The sequence below is a fragment of the Rattus norvegicus genome, chromosome 11, assembly GCF_021556685.1.
Source record: "Rattus norvegicus strain SHRSP/BbbUtx chromosome 11, alternate assembly SHRSP_T2T, whole genome shotgun sequence".
NCBI classification, from domain to species: Eukaryota; Metazoa; Chordata; class Mammalia; order Rodentia; family Muridae; genus Rattus; species Rattus norvegicus.
In genome coordinates, this window is record NC_141544.1 from 55,865,081 (window position 1) to 55,885,433 (window position 20,353).

A 20,353-nucleotide genomic window follows, 5' to 3' on the forward strand; every position below is an offset into this window, starting at 1 on the left:
TGTTAGCTCCTCTCCTAGAGCTCCACCGCCCCTCATCCGCGTCTGCCAATCGCCCTGGACCTCTGGGAGCGTCCCACCCGCCTCCCTCGATCCGGGTTCGCCCCCAAGCCGCGGCCAGGAGCGGTCCCCGCCCCACAGAAGAGCCTGTAGTTTTTTGGGACCACTGCCCAGAGTGAACCCGCCGAGACTCTCTGGTCAGTGACTTCCGGGACTTCCCCATCCCGCGCTCTCCAGCTTCCCAGGGCCAGCTTGCTCATGGCTCCTCCCCCGTCGCACATCAGGCCACTGGAAGGGGTGGGATGGCTGGATGCTGGAAGATTTCAGCTGGGAGCTGTATTTAAGGGACTGTTTTTAAATAGCAGAATGCGTTTTTCTTAATTAGAACAATTACATCTCCGGGTACAATTACAGATATAATGGTCGGTTTTTGCAAAGATAGCTTCTAGGTTTTTGGAGAGGAAGTATAAAATAAGATCCATGTTGCTGAGACTATTTAAGTTCAGTATCTGTAAAACTGTGCTCAGAGAAGTCCCAGGAATTAGAGCCACCCTACAGATAATTTGCAGGTTTTGGAATGGGGAGGAAATGTCAGTACATCATGCACGTCAGAATGAAACACGTACAAATTAAAATAATAGGCAATTTGACGGAGGCTGTGAGCAGGCAGTATGTATGGTAGAGGAACAAGCGGTCTTTAAAGAAGAATCCACAGAACTAGTTAGTAGTTTTATAAAGAAGATACCATCCGGGGTTTTTTAGTAGGGACTCCCTCAAAAAGCATTGTACCCTTAACAAACAGGGAATAGTAAGGTAGAGTAGTTTGCATAGCAAAGGAAGTAACTAGTGGGCATCTATATTACGTTTCAACTTATGGTGGTTTGTTTGGTTGATTTTCCACTGGACCAGCATTGCTACTATGCCCTGTCCTGATGATGACTGCCTTAACAAGCCATAATTTTCTGGCAGCTGGGTATTCTCAAGGCCAAGCAACTGATGCTGTACAGCAAAGTGATACTGATGTAGGATGTCTGCTGCCTTGAGTGTATTAAATGCACTCTTGACTTAATGCATTTTCAAATTATGGTGGATTTACCAAATGTGACTCTGTCATACGCCGAGAAGCATCGACACTGGAATGCAAAGCCAGAGAGAGAGAGTTCATTGGTTAAGAGCCCTTGTTGTCAATCCTTAGGTTTTGAATTCTATCCCCAGGATTTATATGGAGGTAGCAGGAAAGAACTGATTGCTACAAGTTGTCCATGATCCTCCAGATGTGCATTGTGGAACATGCTCCCCTCCCCCACTAAATACATACATACATACATACATACATACATACATACTTTTTTTAAAGAAAAAAAAGTGATATGGTTGTCCAGCTATTAAGTGAGGCTATAGAACAAGCAGGTTACATAAATGTCAGTTTGAGAAGTATGTGGAAATTAGGTCTGGAATTCGTAAATACACGTGAGAATTCTAAACATGTAAAAGACTCGAATCCAGGAGGGGAAACCGGGAAGGGGGATAACATTTGAAATGTAAATAAATAAAATAACCAATAATAATAATAAAAGACCCACATCCATTGTCAAAAGAAAATCCAAGTGTTGGAAAAGACTATGAAGCCATTTGTTTTTCATGTTTCCTGCATACTTCTCACACAACATAACCTCCCAATCAATGTATCTGATAAGCATCTATTGGGTGTCAAAGAAAGCCTTACTGTGATGGACCCAATATGGGCCCAGGTCACACAAAGTTCAGTTAGAGATGCTTATGTTCTAGCAGAGAAGACAAATGTTTAAACAAATCCATTGTCACCAGTGCCAATTTGGAGGTGGTGAACTAACAGACCTAACACCATGACCTACCCCAGCAAACAGCCAGGCCTAAGCTAAGGCTTCTAGTGACAGTCCCTAAAACAATGTACCTCACATGTTAGGTGTGGCTGGAGAATGTCCCCTGCTGCCTGACTATGGAAAATCCTAGGAGGAGCACAGAATGAATGTGAGAGAACTGAAACAAAGTATTGCCCTCTGTGAATCTCCACTTCTAATTACGGTTGTACAACTAGTTTCAGAAGGCTATTGTGAGATGGTGAAATGTTTCTCAGGAACCTTCCGCCAAAGTCATATATCAGGCATTCGAGTCTAGAACGGCCACTGCCAGAGGGCAGTCTATATTCACTCTCCCATACTTTCCAAATACTTCTCTAGTCAAGCTTGCCATGTCCTTTTTCTCTGGGACTCAGTTTCCCTGTAGGCTGATGTCTGCTGAGTCAGTGGGAAAAGGGCAGTTTTGCCCTTGAGATTCATTTGCGCCGGGCCAGGGCACAATTGGTGATTGTGAAAACCACTCAGAATGAATAGGTTTGTAGACGGCCACCATCATAAGGGTCATAAGCTAGAAGCTAGACATGTCCCCTTGGGCAAGCCTGGCCCCTCAGGTTTTCTCCAGTGTCTCGAGAAGGTGAGAACTTTAGAGATTCCCTTGGGTGCAAAACAACAGCACAAGCCCAAAAGGAGTAGAGACATCATTACACACAAGCTCCTGGATATGAGCCAGAACCTGCAGCCACCGCAGTTGTCTCTTTGGGTTGGTAAATGAAATAATGCTTTGAAATGTAGGCTCTAGGGATGATGCGGACTTGAGATAAACACCGCAAAGGAGAATTGGATATGAAACATTAGGAATAAAAGACGATATCATTTTAATGCATAGTTACTCCACAGGAAGATGTTTAAAAATAGCAACAGATTTCCAATGTGAATTTTAATTTACAAGATCTTCTCTTCCCTGGTGTCTCCTTCTTCCTCTTTTTCTCCTTCTTTTTCTTTCATCTTCTCCTGGTCAATAAAGAACTGATGTACAGGGAGAAAGAAACCTGAAGGGTCACAGCCCGCAATTTCATCTTGTAAATGAGCTGAGGAAATGAGAACAGGAGGGAAAGCCCCTGGGGCTGGAGGCCTGGGCTTCTGTCACTGCAGACATCTGGCTTTTAATGACATGATATGGTAAGAATCATTTGGCACCATCATTGCTGCTAAATGTCTTTCAAGCATTAATAAAACATAAGAGACTTGCTTAAAATGGCATTTATACTGGAAACCTTGCGGCGATGGTATGCCATGAATCACTCCTGAGCTTTGTCAGTGGCCCTGGTTTGGACGGGAAAACTGAAAGCGGGGAACGAAGGAGAATTTGCTTTTGTGATCTTCCCCTGAGGTCAGAGAGAAAGAAGCCTATGGCAGTTCTGGGGAAATATTTTCAAACTTCAAAGACTAGAGGCCTAAGCTCTGGTCTCTGTTCTCACAGGAGTGTTTTCTTTGTCCTGTGGACTGCCAGGACAAATGTTTATAGCCATGTTTGTTGCTGAGCGTCTGAATTCTGCTAATGATCCCCTCTGTGAATGAAAATGGTTCGCAGGCACTCTTCCCTTTGTGTGGTTGGTTTCCTTTGGCTTGTCGTCTCCAACAAGGCTCTCAGGTTTAGTCTTCAGATTTTCTTATCATTTATCAACTGGTGCAGAAGATATTTGTTATAGCAAATTCAAGGCAAGAGTGTTCATTGCATTTCTTTATATATTTTTATAGAAGGTGTTTAGTTTCTATAAATAGGTTATTATATTTTTTTTCTTGCAATAGTAACATTGGTGTATGTCAGTGACTACTTTGATTTCTCTCTACTATGTTTTAGTTACAGCACCTACCTCTTTCTCCATTTCTGTTCTTCATCAATATCTTACTCCTTCCCATTTTCTAAGAATATAAGAAATTTAGGATTGAGAGTATAGCTCCCTGTTACAGTATTCACCTAGTATACAGAAGGCCCTAGCACTAAAGGTAAATGAAGTAAATAAAATTAACTGGTTAATTCTCCTGTGGTTCAGAACAAGAAGCCTCCACTCTAGTGTTTATCTCCAGTGGAAGCCTCAAAAGGCTTCAGCGAGAGTATTTGAAAACTGCCTAGAAATTAGAGAATTAATTATACATGAGTGGTTAACATACCACTTAAATACAAATTCTGCAAACAGCTGAGTGTCTGGGACAGTGTGTTTTAGAAGGGAAATAGCTGCATGCTGTCATGGCTTTATGCTCTGAATTTTCCTGTAGGGATGTTTGCTGGAGTCAGTTAAGAACTAAAATGTAGAATTGAGATGCTTTTTAGCATCTGAGAAACTCGGTTGTTTCATAACCCCGATAACCCCAGAGAAAGTGCATGCCTAGAGCTCCTGCAGCAGACTGCTGTTAAGCCGGCAAGGCCCCAGCCTGGGCTCAAGTTTCTGTATCATTTACAGAAAATGAATGAATACTATTATACATTTAAAGATGAATAGTTTTATACTTCCGTTGTCTGTCCCACTTCTTCCCTTTGCACACACCCCCTCCATTTCTTTCTTCACCTTTGTGCCTCATCTGTGTGTTTGGGTGTGTGAACGCAGCACAGATGTACACCTTAGTGTGGAGTAGAAGTCAAAGGCTGACCTTGGGTGTTAGTCTAAGCTTCTGCCTTGATTGATACAAAGTTTCTTGTTTGCAGGTTAGCAAAAAAAAAAAAAAAAAAAAAAAAGCTTGAGATTCTTCTGCCCCCACCTCCCACATCTCCACAGGAGTATTGTAATACGGTTACTGGAACTCTGAACTGTGTGTGTGTCTAGTAAATGCTTCACCCTCTGGGCCAGCTTCCAGTCCAGTTCTCCAGCCTTTTATCTCTTGGACAAATTCTAAGTCTTCCGTTTCCAAATTGCTACACAATATGGGAAGGAGAGAAAAGGAGATGAAGAATACAGAATTGGTCTCTGGGAAATGGTTACTCTGAACAGAAATGAACTTCAAGGGGTGCTTGAAAAACTAACTCTACATCAGCAATGCCTGCGTGAATGGACTGAAAAGAATAACCACTGTTCTGTTGTGTGGAGGACGCAAACAGGACCTTGGAGCGAGGAAGGTAACATTATCCAGAAGAAGACAGAATCAGAGGAGATAAAGCTGGTTAGCTATGTGGCCGGAAGCCGCAGCTGCCAACACTGGAGAAATAGAAGTATCCAGTTGTATGAATGCCAAGAGGCCCTGAAACATAGAACCTAAGTCAGGAGTGATGCCTGCAATCTCAGCCTCGTGGGGAGGCAGGTTGGACCGAAGCTAGTACATGGCTGACTAACTCAGACGCTACAGGTGCTGTAATAATAATCAGAGAGAGTTAATATAGAAATTCAAGGCATCTGTTGTTCTCCACTCTCTTCCCAAATGTTCGATTGCGTTTGCTAGTCGTAGTCTTGTTTTGGATGAAACTTATGGTACTGAGAAAGGAACAAATCATGACAGTATCCGGTTTATTGATTATACATAAAAAAGGGCAGTATCCTCATGAGGTGAAAAGAGATCAGAGGACTGTCAGAACTATACATTTAAGGAATATTAAGCCTCTATGCTATTCCCTACCCTCTTGACAAGAAACCGGATTTCCAATATTAGGTCTGTATATTTGAAAAGGTGGGTGTAGGCAGCCAGAGAATTTGGAATAATCTAGGTGACTAATACCCATTATCCTAGGAGAAGTAAATAATATAACCAATTTTAAATATTCTGTGAACCAAGAGAACAGAAATGGAAACAGTAAGTCTTAAATACCCACATCATTTCCTTCGACTATTTGGTTTTAGTTCTTCAATTGAATATTAACTTACATTCTTTAAGATTAAAATAAGCCTATGACATAGGATTCTAGCATCAAGCCTTTGGAAATTTGCTGTTTAAAAGGAAGACAGACCTAAGGTCTTTTAAAACAAATAAGTGTACTATCCCTTTCATACCACGTTCACAGGCAGGCGAGCTAATGCTAGCCTGCCCGACACAGTAACACAGACATGAGATGGAGATGTATACTTTCATTGAAGCAGGCTCTTTTATTTTTGACATTTTGCTAACCATGGCTTGCAAAATGATAGACTGTGGATGTGAAGGAGATGATAAATTAATCAGAATGTCCTAATTTTCCATGACCTTCTGCACTGATAGTCAGATGTTAATGCTATTGTAAGGATTGCACTTGACTGACACACTATCATTTGGTTCATAGCTGACATACAGCATAAAAGGAAAGAAGTGAATGATTTCTTTTGAAAGATTGACTGCTGATTGCAGCAGCTTCTAGGAGAAAAACAAAAGAGAGTATTATTTCCCTATACTAGTTATTTCTCCCCCATCCTAAAGGATAGGGCACGTCTAGTTTGTGTAGACTTTTGAATAAATAAAATTATTTTCTTAGCACTTATATAGTTTTACCTACTGCTGTTGCTTATAAATCAATATTTCATGTACATCTGTGGATCTGAAGATTCATTTTGAGTGTATACATGGTGCACATGCCTTGTACCACCAACTTAACTCATGAAAGGGAATATCATGGCCTTTGTAAAAGTCCCAGATTATGAAGTCACAAAAAAAAATCATAGAGTGACAAAGGATCATGCACATACACAGATATGAACAGTATCAGCTAAGTATTTGTTTGGATATTTTTATTTTAGTTTTTTCCTTCCAAGTTATATTATTGAACATAGGTAATCTAGGTTTCATTTAGTCTTTTTCTTATTTTCCATTACTCTCATGTTCAAAAGTAATATTCAGAAAGTACTTCAAACACAATGTAAATCACTCATGACCATATTTAGTATAGCTACTATACATATATATGTATATGTATATGTATATGTATATGTATATCATTAATCAACTCATTTACAAAATGAATTAGCCTAAGAGACAAACTGAATTAGCCTAACGTTTTAACAACAGCTATGGCACTGATAATTAAATTGAAATTCTCTCCAAGTGAACAAACTCATAGAACTACTCATGATGGTTAAAGAAGTCATTCATTTAGAAAATATAGTGTTATACATGCCCAGAATGGAAATTGTAATATAATTTTTTCTCATAGCAAACAAAATGAAATAATTAAGCCGTGTCTAATGACATGTTAAAATATTATACTCAAATCTCATCTGTAATAATGCCCTTTGACTTCTGTAACTTATTTCTCAACTTCCATGTTTGCGTACGGTGCATATGAAACATTCAAATTCTTTACCTAGCGAGATTTTTCTTCCTGGTTCTGGAATTATTTCTGTAATTGATGTTCTCAGTCCATTCTGTTAGGAGAAATAAGCCCCCAACCCCCCCATCTTTATTTTCTCAAGTCAGACGATAAGGGAAGTAACTAATATTTGTGGAAGAAAGGGAGGCCGTGCTCTAAATGTCCTTTTTCAAATATTACCGCTACGATCCGGGTATGATGGTATATATCTATAATCATAGCCCTACAAGATAGAGACAAGAGTTCATGAGTTCAAGACCAGACAGGGCTATGAAATAAGTTCAAGTCGGCCCATACTAGAGAGACTCTCTCAAACCCCAAGGGTTATGGGTATAGCTCAGAGGTTTGGCTAGCACTCACATGATTTGGGGTTCAATCACTGGCATGACCAAGAACAGAGAAAACTTACCTCTATGCATTTAATAAAGGCAGCCAAGGATTAAAAAAAATGTTATTTAGAAGAAAACAACATGAGTTGTGGAGGCCACCCTGAGAGCATGAAACATTCAGGTCATGACAGTCTGACAATATTTTTTCTTTTTTCTTTTTTTTTCAATTTCTTTGATCATTGTGTCTAATTATTTTTTCCTTTATTAACTTGAGTATTTCTTATTTACATTTCGATTGTTATTCCCTTTCCCGGTTTCTGGGCCAATATCCCCCTAGCCCCTCCCCCTCCCCTTCTATATGGGTGTTCCCCTCCCCATCCTCCCCCCATTACCGCCCTCCCCCCAACAATCATGTTCACTGGGGGTACAGTCTTGGCAGGACCAAGGGCTTCCCCTTCCACTGGTGCTCTTACTAGGCTATTCATTGCTATCTATGAGGTCAGAGTCCAGGGTCAGTCCATGTATAGTCCTTAGGTAGTGGCTTAGTCCCTGGAAGCTCTGGTTGCTTGACATTGTTGTACATATGGGGTCTCGAGCCCCTTCAAGCTCTTCCAGTTCTTTCTCTGATTCCTTCAACGGGGGTCCCGTTCTCAGTTCAATGGTTTGCTGCTGGCATTCGCCTCTGTATTTGCTGTATTCTGGCTGTGTCTCTCAGGAGCGATCTACATCCGGCTCCTGTTGATCTGCACTTCTTTTGCTTCATCCATCTTGTCTAATTGGGTGGCTGTATATGTATGGGCCACATGTGGGGCAGGCTCTGAATGGGTGTTCCTCCTGTGTTTGTTTTAATCTTTGCCTCTCTATTCCCTGCCAAGGGTATTCTTGTTCCCCTTTTAAAGAAGGAGTGAAGCATTCGCATTTTGATCATCCGTCTTGAGTTTCATGTGTTCTAGGGATCTAGGGTAATTCAAGCATTTGGGCTAATAGCCACTTATCAATGAGTGCATACCATGTATGTCTTTCTGTGGTTGGGTTAGCTCACTCAGGATGATATTTTCCAGTTCCATCCGACAATGTTAATTCTTTTCCCATCAGGTTTTCCATATGACTGAAAAGAAAAGGAGCTGCCTTAAATAGTGACTCTTCAATTTGTGAACTGTGGTGCACACTGAGCCACCCCACCGAGATGGTAACTGCCAAATGAACTATGGCATTACACTGAACTGCTCCACGGAGATAAGTGCCCAAGACGGCCCCTTCCAAATTCTGAGACTCCATGATGGAAACCTAAGGCTTGAGAGCAATTCCACTCAGAGCTTTGTTATGACAATTAGGCTGTGTAGGTTTCAGAGAGAGAATCATTAGCATTTTATAATTTAGAAACCTATACGTTTTTATCTTGTATCTATCTGAGGCTGTATAAATGCCATGTGCATTTGCCTTTGATGTAAAAGTCTAAACCAAGCACTTTGATCCACTGATGGGGTGTCATTGACCTGGGGTCCCTCTGTCACAACACTGATTTGTAGCTACACGAACAACGGACAGCAAACTAGGCTGCAGATAGTCTATAACCTTTTTTTTTTTCTTCTTTTTTTGGAGCTGGGGACCGAACTCAGGGCCTTGCGCTTGCTAGGCAAGCGCTCTACCACTGAGCTAAATCCCCAACCCTTATAATCTTAGCAACAGGTCAGACACATTGCTTTACCTAGCAGCCCCTCTACTTGAAACAAATAGATCACTCATGACACTGGGTAGAAGTAAGGTTTTGTTTTTCACAATTTCCCTTTACTGGGGTGAAAGGGGAAGATTCTGATACTAAGGTCTGGTTCCCTAATTGGCTCTTGATTTGTCAATAACAAAGGTCAGGAGCCAATTACTGGGCAGAAGGGACAGACGGGACTTCCAGGACCCAAGAGGAAATGAGATGAGGGAAGAAGTAAAGCTCTTACTGCCATGCTTTGGAGGAAAAAGGTCGCAGCAACCACCCACGTAAGACCTTGGGGGCAGCTAGGGCCTAAGGGCGGGTTGCCAAAGATGTTTGGCAGGGCCGAGGTGGAACGAGCCACTAAGATTAGGGCAGGAGAAGAAACGGAGATAATAAGTTGGAAAGAGTATGCATTTCCAGCCGGGAGATATTTGCACCCAGCAATTGTGCCTAGCATGCAAGTTAAGGTGACAAAGCTGTCAGTGTTTCTTTTATTCTCAGATTCAAGGGAGTGGGCTGGTAACACAACATCTCCTGGAACAAAGGTGGGTAGAAAAGGAAGCTGGGTTAGGGCTGGTAGCGGCCGATCTGGGAGCTAAGCCAGGGCAAAGGCGGTATCGTGATTTTAAAACTACATGCAACACTGGCATACTTTGGAAAGCGGTTTGCCACCAATGAAGAATCATGAACTTTAATAGGGAACCACCACCTCCCATGCCACCTCTAGCCGCCGGAGGAAGGGACAAGGAGCACACAGTTCTAAGCATTCCATGCATGCATTACTCATATGGCTCCTAGCTCTCAGTGAGGTGGGTGTAGTTATCTACAGGTATGGGCACACTAGTCGGTGATTTGACTGGAACTCATCCAGGTTGAGACACCAAGGGTCTACCGTGAGAGCATTTGTATTGTCCCCCACTACATCACACTTCTTCCATTCTTTTTTGAGGATTTCTATTGTATCATTAAGTGAGTAACATTCTCTCTACAGCTTGCCCCTACTGGGGAACAAGTGAAGTATCTAATTAAGTGCCTTTTAGGTTGTCACACAATTATTATTTGATACAGTTGGCTGCTGTGAAAGCTGTGTTTTTAAATGCCCTGTCATTGGTTATATCGTCTAAGTTTTCATTTTAAAAAAACTTAGATGTAAAATATTTTTAAAAGTATACAACTTGGAGTTGTATAGGGGCTGAACTTAGTGTCTAGAGACAAGGCGTGGGTAGACCTTGCCTTCACCTAATTAACAAGAGTCTAAAAACGGCTAGAGAGATCACAGATGTTAATTTCCATTTAAATAGGGTGGCCCGATCACACGTGTTTATTTCCTCTCTGAAAACGATTTTTAAAGTGACATTGAAAGAATCAACAATGTATGTACCAACAAAGCTGATTTTTACAAGGCATAGAAGGCTGAAGGGCTGAGATTTAAGAATCACAGCCGAAAACGAAGCTGTGGCCAAGTTACTCAATGTCTGTGGGTTTAATGCTAGGACCCTGTGCTTTCCCCACCCTAGCGTTACAGTGGGCATCCAAAAAGTAGCAAAGGATGGATCGCTCTGAAATTTCACTTAAGAATCTGGAACATTCAGCCCTGCCGGTATTTTGACTGTTATTGTATGCCCACTGTGGGCTGCGGTGTGCCAGTGAATATGCCCATCCTATGTCTCTGAAGTTCAAAGCATGTTTCCATTTTTTAGCCACTTTCCTGATGGGCGAGAGCCTGCGCTGACCTAGGGCCACACTAGATTGAAGAACGACAGACTAATTTCTATAGAACTGGTTGAGTAACATAAAACCGTGAAATTGCGTCTCATAAACATGCTTAAATCCTAAGTTACCAATCTATTTGCTGGTGGAGAGCAGTGAATGTTTTACACTGGTTTCATTGTCTCATGCCAGTAGACAAAACTGTAGTAGGCTTGCTGTGAAGGTTTTTTAAATCGCTAGTATGTGCAAAAAGAATGGAGATCAATTTTTATTTCGATAAGAATTCTGTTCTTGTTTAGACTTTAGGTATGGCCTTCTATGCCCAGGCTTTGCTTCCGGCTTTTTCCCTAAGACTGCCCTCCACCCCCCAGATACCAGATATGGATGCATTCTGACGAAATATCTTCACTATCACTCTAATTTGAAACGTGTTAGTGATTTTTATTTTTCCTTTCCTAATTTCAAAAATATCCTGCCATTTTCCTGGTTAAGTGTATAAGATTCTGGGTTTTATATCTGGGTTTCACATCCAAGTTCTGTTTTCTTAATCTGTAAAGTGGGGTTAATAATGGGATCTTGTCACAAAATTGTTGAGGATTAAATAAGAGGTACATTTAAAATTTTGGTGTAGCGCTTAGTAGAGAGTCACTCCTCAGTGAATGTTAATCAAAGGCACCACTTGGGTGTGGCAGGGGTGGTAATTTAACGTACCAAAAATCAAGAGTATCTATTAAAACACACACACACACACACACACACACACACACACACACACACACACACACACAATATACCTGTGTAATCACCATGTTCTCAAGCCCTAAGAGATCATCACTTGCCCTTCAGCTTAATGGACAATGGATCAGTAAAACCACACATGAATATTTACCACAGACATATTCTCTTCCCCATCTTCAGCCTCTTCTAAATTTTGATATTAATAAGGAATCCGGTAGTCATATCTAGTTGCTAATATAATTTCCCTTTTTCTTTCTCTCCTTACAGACTTTTCATTTGGAATGGCACAGTACTCTATCAAATATACACATGCATGAAAAATATTTTTCAAATAAAGATGTCCAAGTGACTTAATTCTGGCCAGTGAAATATGATCCATCAAGGAAGGTTCCAGGAAACTTGTAAAGGGGAAATACACATGCAGCAATGCCCCATGCACTGTCTCTTTCTTCCTGCCTCTAGATGATCCTGGTGTCCTGCAGGTACAAGAGGTAGTTTGGAATGTAAAGACAGACGATATTTGACAAAGATTACAGAGTAGTAAAACAGAAAGAACTAGAAGTCCTGATGGCATCCAGTACCCTATAGCTGCTACCTATAAATACATTTATTGGAGAGGAAGAAAAACCAAACCCCATTTAGAAATACTTACCAGGTTTGTTGTGAACAAATTCACTTGTACCTAGATAGTGACAACAAAACGGGACAGGGCCGTGCACCCTGAACCCAAGCTAAGAGGAGAGCTTATGGTCTCTCCTTTGCTACAGGTCAGAACTACTGCCCTTTTTACAGAAGCGGAGTACAGAATTAGAGTAAAGCCTCTCTTCTCCACTGAATGAGATAGACCTCAGTTAACTTCTAACATAGCTCTTCATTAGCATTGTAAGAAATGAGTCTGGAAGGCAGTGCTGTCTCCTTTAAGGAATCCAGGTAACTACACAAATAGGCATAATACAGAACAGGCTCAAGGGCATACAAGTCTTCGGGTAGATGTTGCTGGTTGTCAGAGGGATCTGGAAGGTGTCACAGAGAATAGACAGGGTTTCCGTAGAATAAAGGTTAAAAGAAGCAAACGGTATAGGCAGAGCACGGAGGGAACTGGGAGGTGTGCTCTCAAGGTTTAAGGCTTGCCCTATCAAACACGATAATTGTTCTCAGCTCGTCTTATGGCAAAACACCATTTTAGATAGTGGTGAGCCGGAGATGTAACTCCATGGTATACATGTCCTGTTTCCATCCCAAGCACGACTGTAAACAACCTCTAGGTCATGTTGGCATCATGTGTACATTTTAATTCAACTACCCTTGAACTTCTATTGGCTAAAACTGTGTTTCCCCATTCAGTTCTTTGAAAAAGCAACAGAAGCACGAAGACATTGCAGTTTGAGAAAAATTAACACAAATGTGCATTCTTTGCACCTACGACCTGTGAAGGAGCACAGAATACACTGGAGCATCTCTATTCTTCTTGATTTGATGATATCATGCACCAATGCTTTTAATTGTATTCCTTGCCAAGCAGAAGACTATTACACAAAGGAAGAAACAGAGCCTTAGAACTGATAAGAGCTTGTGCATTGTGAATTGTTCCACAGTGTGGGAGAGTCCCCAATGAACCCTTGTTCACCACTTCATCTCCTTCATTTTGAAAGTGTGTGCTACAACATGCTTTGTGACTGGATGGAGAGATTGCCCCTCTTCAAGGTTACCACAAGTAATTAATACCTTCATTTTTTTTTCTTTAAACAAAACTTCTTATAAGCAGTTCTTATCTCAGTGAATAAACAGGCTGTAAGGGTTTCAGAAAAGAAATTAATAAAAAGTATATCAATAAAAATTAGGCCAATATGATGTACACAGAAGCTAGAACGATATTGCTTTTGAGACTATCATGTGTGCCTGTGTGTATGTGTGCGCGCACACGCGCTCTGGAGGCTGTGTGTTGTGTTGAGAATACACTGTTTAAGTCCATAAAGAATGCATTCACATTCACATCATAATCTATGGACTGACACCCTTCTTGCTGGATGACGCAGTACCTCTGTGGTCACGTAGAGCAGCCCAGGCACTTCTCAGGTTGTTGCTCGTTTTATTTATTGTGACTGAAGAGATTTTCTTGCAGAATTCTCTGTTTTCTGACATTTCCCCAACTCCTACTCTGTGTGGAGCCTGGGTCACAGGATTCACCAGTGTCTGGTTGACTAAGTCCTTGATTCCCTACAGTACTCTGAAAGCCCCGTGTGGATACTAGTCTTTGGAGTTTAGATTCTCTGGGTTAATTAATATTATTCCAGAATCCAAGGTTTTCCCCTAACTATGACTTTGTTTGCTACAAAGAAAATACCCTTTTTTGGCTCTTGTATTGGGACATATAATAAAGTGTTTATATTGGGACAATGTTAGGTAGCTATTATGTGGTCAATATACCATAAGGCCACAAAATGCAGACATGATTCTCTAAGAAGAACAGAATCCCATACTTTCCTTTCCTAAAGAAATTAATAAAAAGTATATCAATAAAAATTAGGCCAATATGATGTACACAGAAACTGGAACAATGTTGCTTTTGAGTCTACCATGTGTCACACTAGTGACATTGGAATACCAGCTGTCCTGGGTCTCTCTATGTTTTGTCACCCACTCTCCTCTTTCTCCCAATCCATAGCTTTGTCTTGGCTTTCTCCCAATCCATAGCTTTCTGTCAATCCATAGCTTTGGTAGATGAGAATATCATTTAGAAGTATTTCTATGTTGTAAGTTAAATAATTATAGTCCTTTTGCCCTTAGTACACCCCATGATTGTAGCGCTTCCCTGGTTCTCCGTGTGTCTCACTACCTCCCAGTAGCTGAAATGATGGCCCCTGGCTGGGATGAAGCTTCCAGCCCTTCCCTGACACTACGACTGCCACCTTCTCAGCAAAGAACCTACTCTGTCCTTGGCATTTCCGTACCTGCTTCAAAGGAAGGAAAGTATGGGATTCTGTTCTCAGCACCTCGGAACTGCAGGCCCACTAATGTTACTTGGTAAGTGGCTTTGAAAGGAGTACCCTGTCTCTCTTCACAATCCCTGCAGTGTGGAGAGATGGTGTGCCTGGGATTCCACTCCCCTGACTGGAATGCGGAGAGGAAGGCTGGCTATGGGAATGAGATTAGAAACACAGGAGCATTCCAAAGACAGAGACGAAAGAAAGGTAGAAAACACTGTGTTTTGCCCATAACAACATGCCACATAGTCCCTGTTACTGACTCAAAACCTCTCAGGGGCAGTAAATAAAAAATGAATTTTTACTATTATATATAAACATTAAATATAAAATATAAAAGTCCTAAAAGGCCCTAGACAAGGATTTGGTATTAGTTTCTTTTCTGCTCGTTTCTTTTTTCATGTACAAAATGTAGTTTGACAAGTGTAAAGGGAACACAAAACACCTAGGGTGTCATGTTGCACAAAGAGCATATGACCTAGAGTAAGGCAGATCTGGGTTCAAATCCCAGTTCTGTCTTCTCATTAACTTCTCTGTATAGTAACTTCTTTTGATTATATAAAGGTGACTAGTGCTTTCCCTATTGTGATGGTTTGTATATGCTTGGCCCAGGGAGTGGCAGTATTAGGAGGTGTGGCCTTGTCAGGGTAGGTGTGTCACTGTGGGTGTGCTCTTTAACACCCTTATCCTAGCTGCCTGGAAGCCACTCTTCTGCTAGCTGCCTTCAGAAAAGGAGGTGGGACGCTCAGCTCCTCCAGCTCCATGTCTGCCTGGATGCTGCCATGCTCCTGCCTTGATGATAATGGATTGAATCTTTGAACCTGTAAGCCAGCCTCGATTAAATGTCATCCTTATAAGAGTTGCCTTGCTCATGGTGTCTGGCCACAGCAGTAAAACCCTAACTAAGATACATGTGCCATAGTGGCCAACCATTAGCAAGCCAATAGAGGCAAAATGTCCACTACTGTACTACTCCATAACAGGTGCTTAGGAAATTTGCTCTTCAGAGTCTGGAGTTCTTTAATGCAGAGTGAAAGGATTAAAAACAAGAGGAAATCCCCGGCCCGCAGCAGCTCTCTGCTCCCAAACCCCGTGGGAGAGAGACCTCACCGCCTGATCAGGTGGGCACTCCTGAGGCTGCAGAGCAGAGGAGACCACCAACACTGCCCACCCCTGCCCACATCCCTGGCCCAAGAGGCAACTGTGTAAGGCCTCTGGGTTCCCGTAGGGGAGGGCCCAGGAGCAGCAGGATCCCTGCGCCTGAGACACCGCCGGAACCTGAAGGAAACAGACCGGATAAACAGTTCTCTGTACCCAAATCCCGTGGGAGGGAGAGCTAAACCTTCAGAGAGGCAGACACGCCTGGGAAACCAGAAGAGACTGCACTCTGTGCACATCCAGACGCCAGAGGAAAACACCAAACGCCATCTGGAACCCTGGTGCACGGAGGCTCCCGGAAAGAGCGGCGCAGATCTTCCCAGTTGCTGCCGCCGCGGAGAGGACTTAGGCAGTACCCCACGAGCAAACTTGAGCCTTGGAACCACAGGTAGGACCAACTTTTCCCCTGCAAGAAACCTGCCTGGTGAACTCAAGACACAAGCCCACAGGAACAGCTGAAGACCTGTAGAGAGGAAAAACTACACGCCCGAAAGCAGAACACTCTGTCCCCATAACTGGCTGAAAGAAAACAGGAAAACAGGTCTACAGCACTCCTGACACACAGGCTTATAGGACAGTCTAGCCACGGTCAGAAATAGCAGAACAAAGTAACACTAGAGATAATCTGATGGCGAGAGGCAAGCGCAGGAACCCAAGCAACAGAAACCAAGACTACATGGCATCATCGGAGCCCAATTCTCCCACCAAAGCAAACACAGAATATCCAAACACACCAGAAAAGCAAGATCTAGTTTCAAAATCATATTTGATCATGATGCTGGAGGACTTCAAGAAAGACATAAAGAACTCCCTTAGAGAACAAGTAGAAGCCTACAGAGAGGAATCGCAAAAATCCCTGAAAGAATTCCAGGAAAACACTATCAATCAGTTGAAGGAATTAAAAATGGAAATAGAAGCAATCAAGAAAGAACACATGGAAACAACCCTGGACATAGAAAATCAAAAGAAAAGACAAGGAGCTGTAGATACAAGCTTCACCAACAGAATACAAGAGATGGAAGAGAGAATCTCGGGAGCAGAAGATTCCATAGAAATCATTGACTCAACTGTCAAAGATAATGTAAAGCGGAAAAAGCTACTGGTCCAAAACATACAGGAAATCCAGGACTCAATGAGAAGATCAAACCTAAGGATAATAGGTATAGAAGAGAGTGAAGACTCCCAGCTCAAAGGACCAGTAAATATCTTCAACAAAATCATAGAAGAAAACTTCCCTAACCTAAAAAAAGAGATACCCATAGGCATACAAGAAGCCTACAGAACTCCAAATAGATTGGACCAGAAAAGAAACACCTCCCGTCACATAATTGTCAAAACACCAAACGCACAAAATAAAGAAAGAATATTAAAAGCAGTAAGGGAAAAAGGTCAAGTAACATATAAAGGCAGACCTATCAGAATCACACCAGACTTTTCGCCAGAAACTATGAGGGCCAGAAGATCCTGGACAGATGTCATACAGACCCTAAGAGAACACAAATGCCAGCCCAGGTTACTGCATCCTGCAAAACTCTCAATTAACATAGATGGAGAAACCAAGATATTCCATGACAAAACCAAATTTACACAATATCTTTCTACAAATCCAGCACTACAAAGGATAATAAAGGGTAAAGCCCAACATAAGGAGGCAAGCTATACCCTAGAAGAAGCAAGAAACTAATCGTCTTGGCAACAAAACAAAGAGAATGAAAGCACACAAACATAACCTCACATCCAAATATGAATATAACAGGAAGCAATAACCACTATTCCTTAATATCTCTCAACATCAATGGCCTCAACTCCCCAATAAAAAGACATAGATTAACAAACTGGATACGCAATGAGGACCCTGCATTCTGCTGCCTACAGGAAACACACCTCAGAGACAAAGACAGACACTACCTCAGAGTGAAAGGCTGGAAAACAACTTTCCAAGCAAATGGTCAGAAGAAGCAAGCTGGAGTAGCCATTCTAATATCAAATAAAATCAATTTTCAATTAAAAGTCATCAAAAAAGATAAGGAAGGACACTTCATATTCATCAAAGGAAAAATCCACCAAGATGAACTCTCAATCCTCATCTTCGATTGGTTTATATACAAGTGTGCAATTTCTAGGCTTGAAAGTAAAATGATGCTATCTGGTGCTGGATAGAGGAGCCTTATTTTTTATTATGGCAGCTTGCTATTTTTGTAACATGGTGATTTGGTTGAACACAATAAAGTACAGTAGTAACTGATCTCCCCCTCTTCCTGGATGAGTGAGGAGATGATTAAATGTTGATGTCAGCATCCATGAGCATATTCAGATGAGCTTCTGCTTCTGTTGAAAAGGATGCTGTGTTTGATTGTGGTCCGAAGCTTTGAAGCACTACTTGGCATCTCCTTCCTTGGAGGTCTCACTGTTTAAACATAACAGATTTGATAGCTTGTTGGTAAGGTGAGGTCCAGCTTGTCTCCACTAGGTCATCTTCATGTGAATCCGGTGGTTATACGGTTTTGTTCTAGGGATATTTCATTTTTTTAATAATGGTTTTAGCTGACATTCATGGAGAGAATGAATCCTTAGAAGTGTGCCACTAGTGAAAGGAAATCCTGTCTAGAGTATGTTTCTTTACAAAGCTGTGTCACACCATCCTTTGGGCCCTCTGCTGGAAAAGTAGAATCAAGTCTCAAATAATGCCTTTTAAATTGTATCCTCTAGTATTATAGATGTAGGACAGTACTGTATCATACCTCTGTGGATGTAAAATAGCTTGTACCTGCTTTATGATACATAGTAGTGACCGTGCTTTATCAGATGTTGCTCAGAATGTTTTCTTTCCAGATGATGATTGAGAAGCTAATTTAAAAAAAAAATGGTGCCAGGTACCACAAGAGTAACAGAACTGTGCTGTTTTCTCGGGTTTTGTTTTTTTACTTTTTTTTTTTTTAATGGAGTGTGCTGGATGTCTCTACAGTTTTGTTCAGATGACTGCAGAACCTGGAAAAGCTGTTGCTGCTGTTGATGCATAACACACTGCTATTATTGGTCTTTTTATATAAATATAAATATATATATACAGATATATAATTTGAATTTTTTGAAACTTTACCTGTGCTGTCAACTTTCGAAAAAAGTATCCCCGTTTACTGTGTTGAGTTGGCACTGTACAGAAATTAACAGCCATATTGGTCTAGAAATGTTGAACTTAAGTTTTTTCCATTTGTACAGGGGTAACACACTGTATTAAATATGTAAGGTCTTATATACGTGGGTTTGATTACAAAAACTAATAAAGTATTCTCTAAATTAAAAAAAAAAAAACAAGAGGAAAGGATCCAGCCGAAGAGAATGGGAGGGTCAGCGTGACCTAGGTGACCTAGTGTGTAGGGAGCTGTCAGAAGAGCACACAGGAGAAAGAGCAAAGAATGAAGCTGCAATTTCCAGAGCACGAGCCAGCGGTCAGCAGCTGGCTTCATATAGCAGGTCACGGTCAAAGACCGCCTTGGCTTGCAAGTGAAGCCTTTTCTCCTTTGAAGATAAAAAAGGTATCTGTGATCATGTCTAGACAAACAGCGAAAGGAGGAAAAACAGGCTGTTAGAATGATTCACCTGATGGGACACTGCTGGGTTTGTAGCCTTGATGCTCATGGGTTCCTAGAGGAGAGCTTTAAGAGTGTTTGTGTGGGCTATTTTGAGCCCCCTCCATTTTGTGAACATCTGGTTCATAATTGTGCTTTCCGGGAGCTGCTTCTGTTGCTTTTTCACATCGAGATTGGGTAAGGCACTGAGTGATTAAGTACTTTTGATAACATACCACCTCCATCAGCATTTTAAAAATTAATTTGTTTAGAATTAGGGATATAGCTTTATTTGTATGTTTATTTTTAGTTAGTTGTTTTGTTTTGTTTTGTAGTTTTTGAGTCAGGTTCTTATGCATCCCAGTTTGGCCTTGACAGGCCTATGTAGCTGAAGATGACCTCCAAGTAGGTGAGGCTAACTTTGAATTTCTGATGTCTCACTTCCACTTCCAGAGTGCTAGGCTTACAGATGTGCACTACTGGCTGAGTTTATGTGGTAATGGGGATAAAATCCAGAGCTTCCTGTGTGGTAGGTGAGCACACTGCTGGCTTAGCTACATACCCAGCCAAGGTACACAAATCTGAGGAAGCATGTGACCGAGCCTGGAAAACATTGCATGATCATGAGAGGAATCATCTTCCAACATTGCATACAGAAGAGAAAAGAGGAAGAACAGACTTTCTTCTGCCATTATTGAACCTCTTGTTTGATGTCATGAGCCTGGTCAACCTATGTCTTGTCCTCTCCAGTGGGCTCATAAATGTGCTTACTTAAGCATTTATTATTCAAATAATATTTAAATTGTATTTAAATAAGCTTGAGCAGAGTTTTCTGTTCTTTTCAGCCAAGTACATTCCAATGGGTCCTTAATACTATATTAAAAGGAAAGATGTCATAGGAAGCATACCCAAGCAGTTTAACCCTTTAAGGCCATCTCCACAAAGACTATATAACTCATGTGTGACCCTCATCTATAATAGTTATAAAATTTTTCACTGTAGTAATTGTAGGGCTGCCTTTGATAGCTTTACTGTGTTAAGGGTATCTAAAAGCATCAC

General features: G+C 41.4%; 1 long non-coding RNA gene across 3 annotated transcripts; it reads left to right on the plus strand.

The window, feature by feature from the left end:
• The first annotated feature begins 44 nt into the window (after window positions 1-44).
• Window positions 45-14,132, plus strand: LOC148002573 (uncharacterized). 3 transcript variants are annotated; one of them, XR_015633387.1, is made up of 6 exons: window positions 45-194; window positions 2,860-3,014; window positions 8,523-8,616; window positions 9,292-9,419; window positions 11,851-12,065; window positions 12,928-14,132. It is a non-coding gene; the product is annotated as an uncharacterized LOC148002573 (long non-coding RNA). The 3 variants fall into 3 exon arrangements; XR_015633388.1 differs by lacking the exon at window positions 2,860-3,014; XR_015633389.1 differs by lacking the exons at window positions 45-194; window positions 2,860-3,014 and adding an exon at window positions 4,540-4,947.
• The last annotated feature ends 6,221 nt before the right edge of the window (window positions 14,133-20,353 follow it).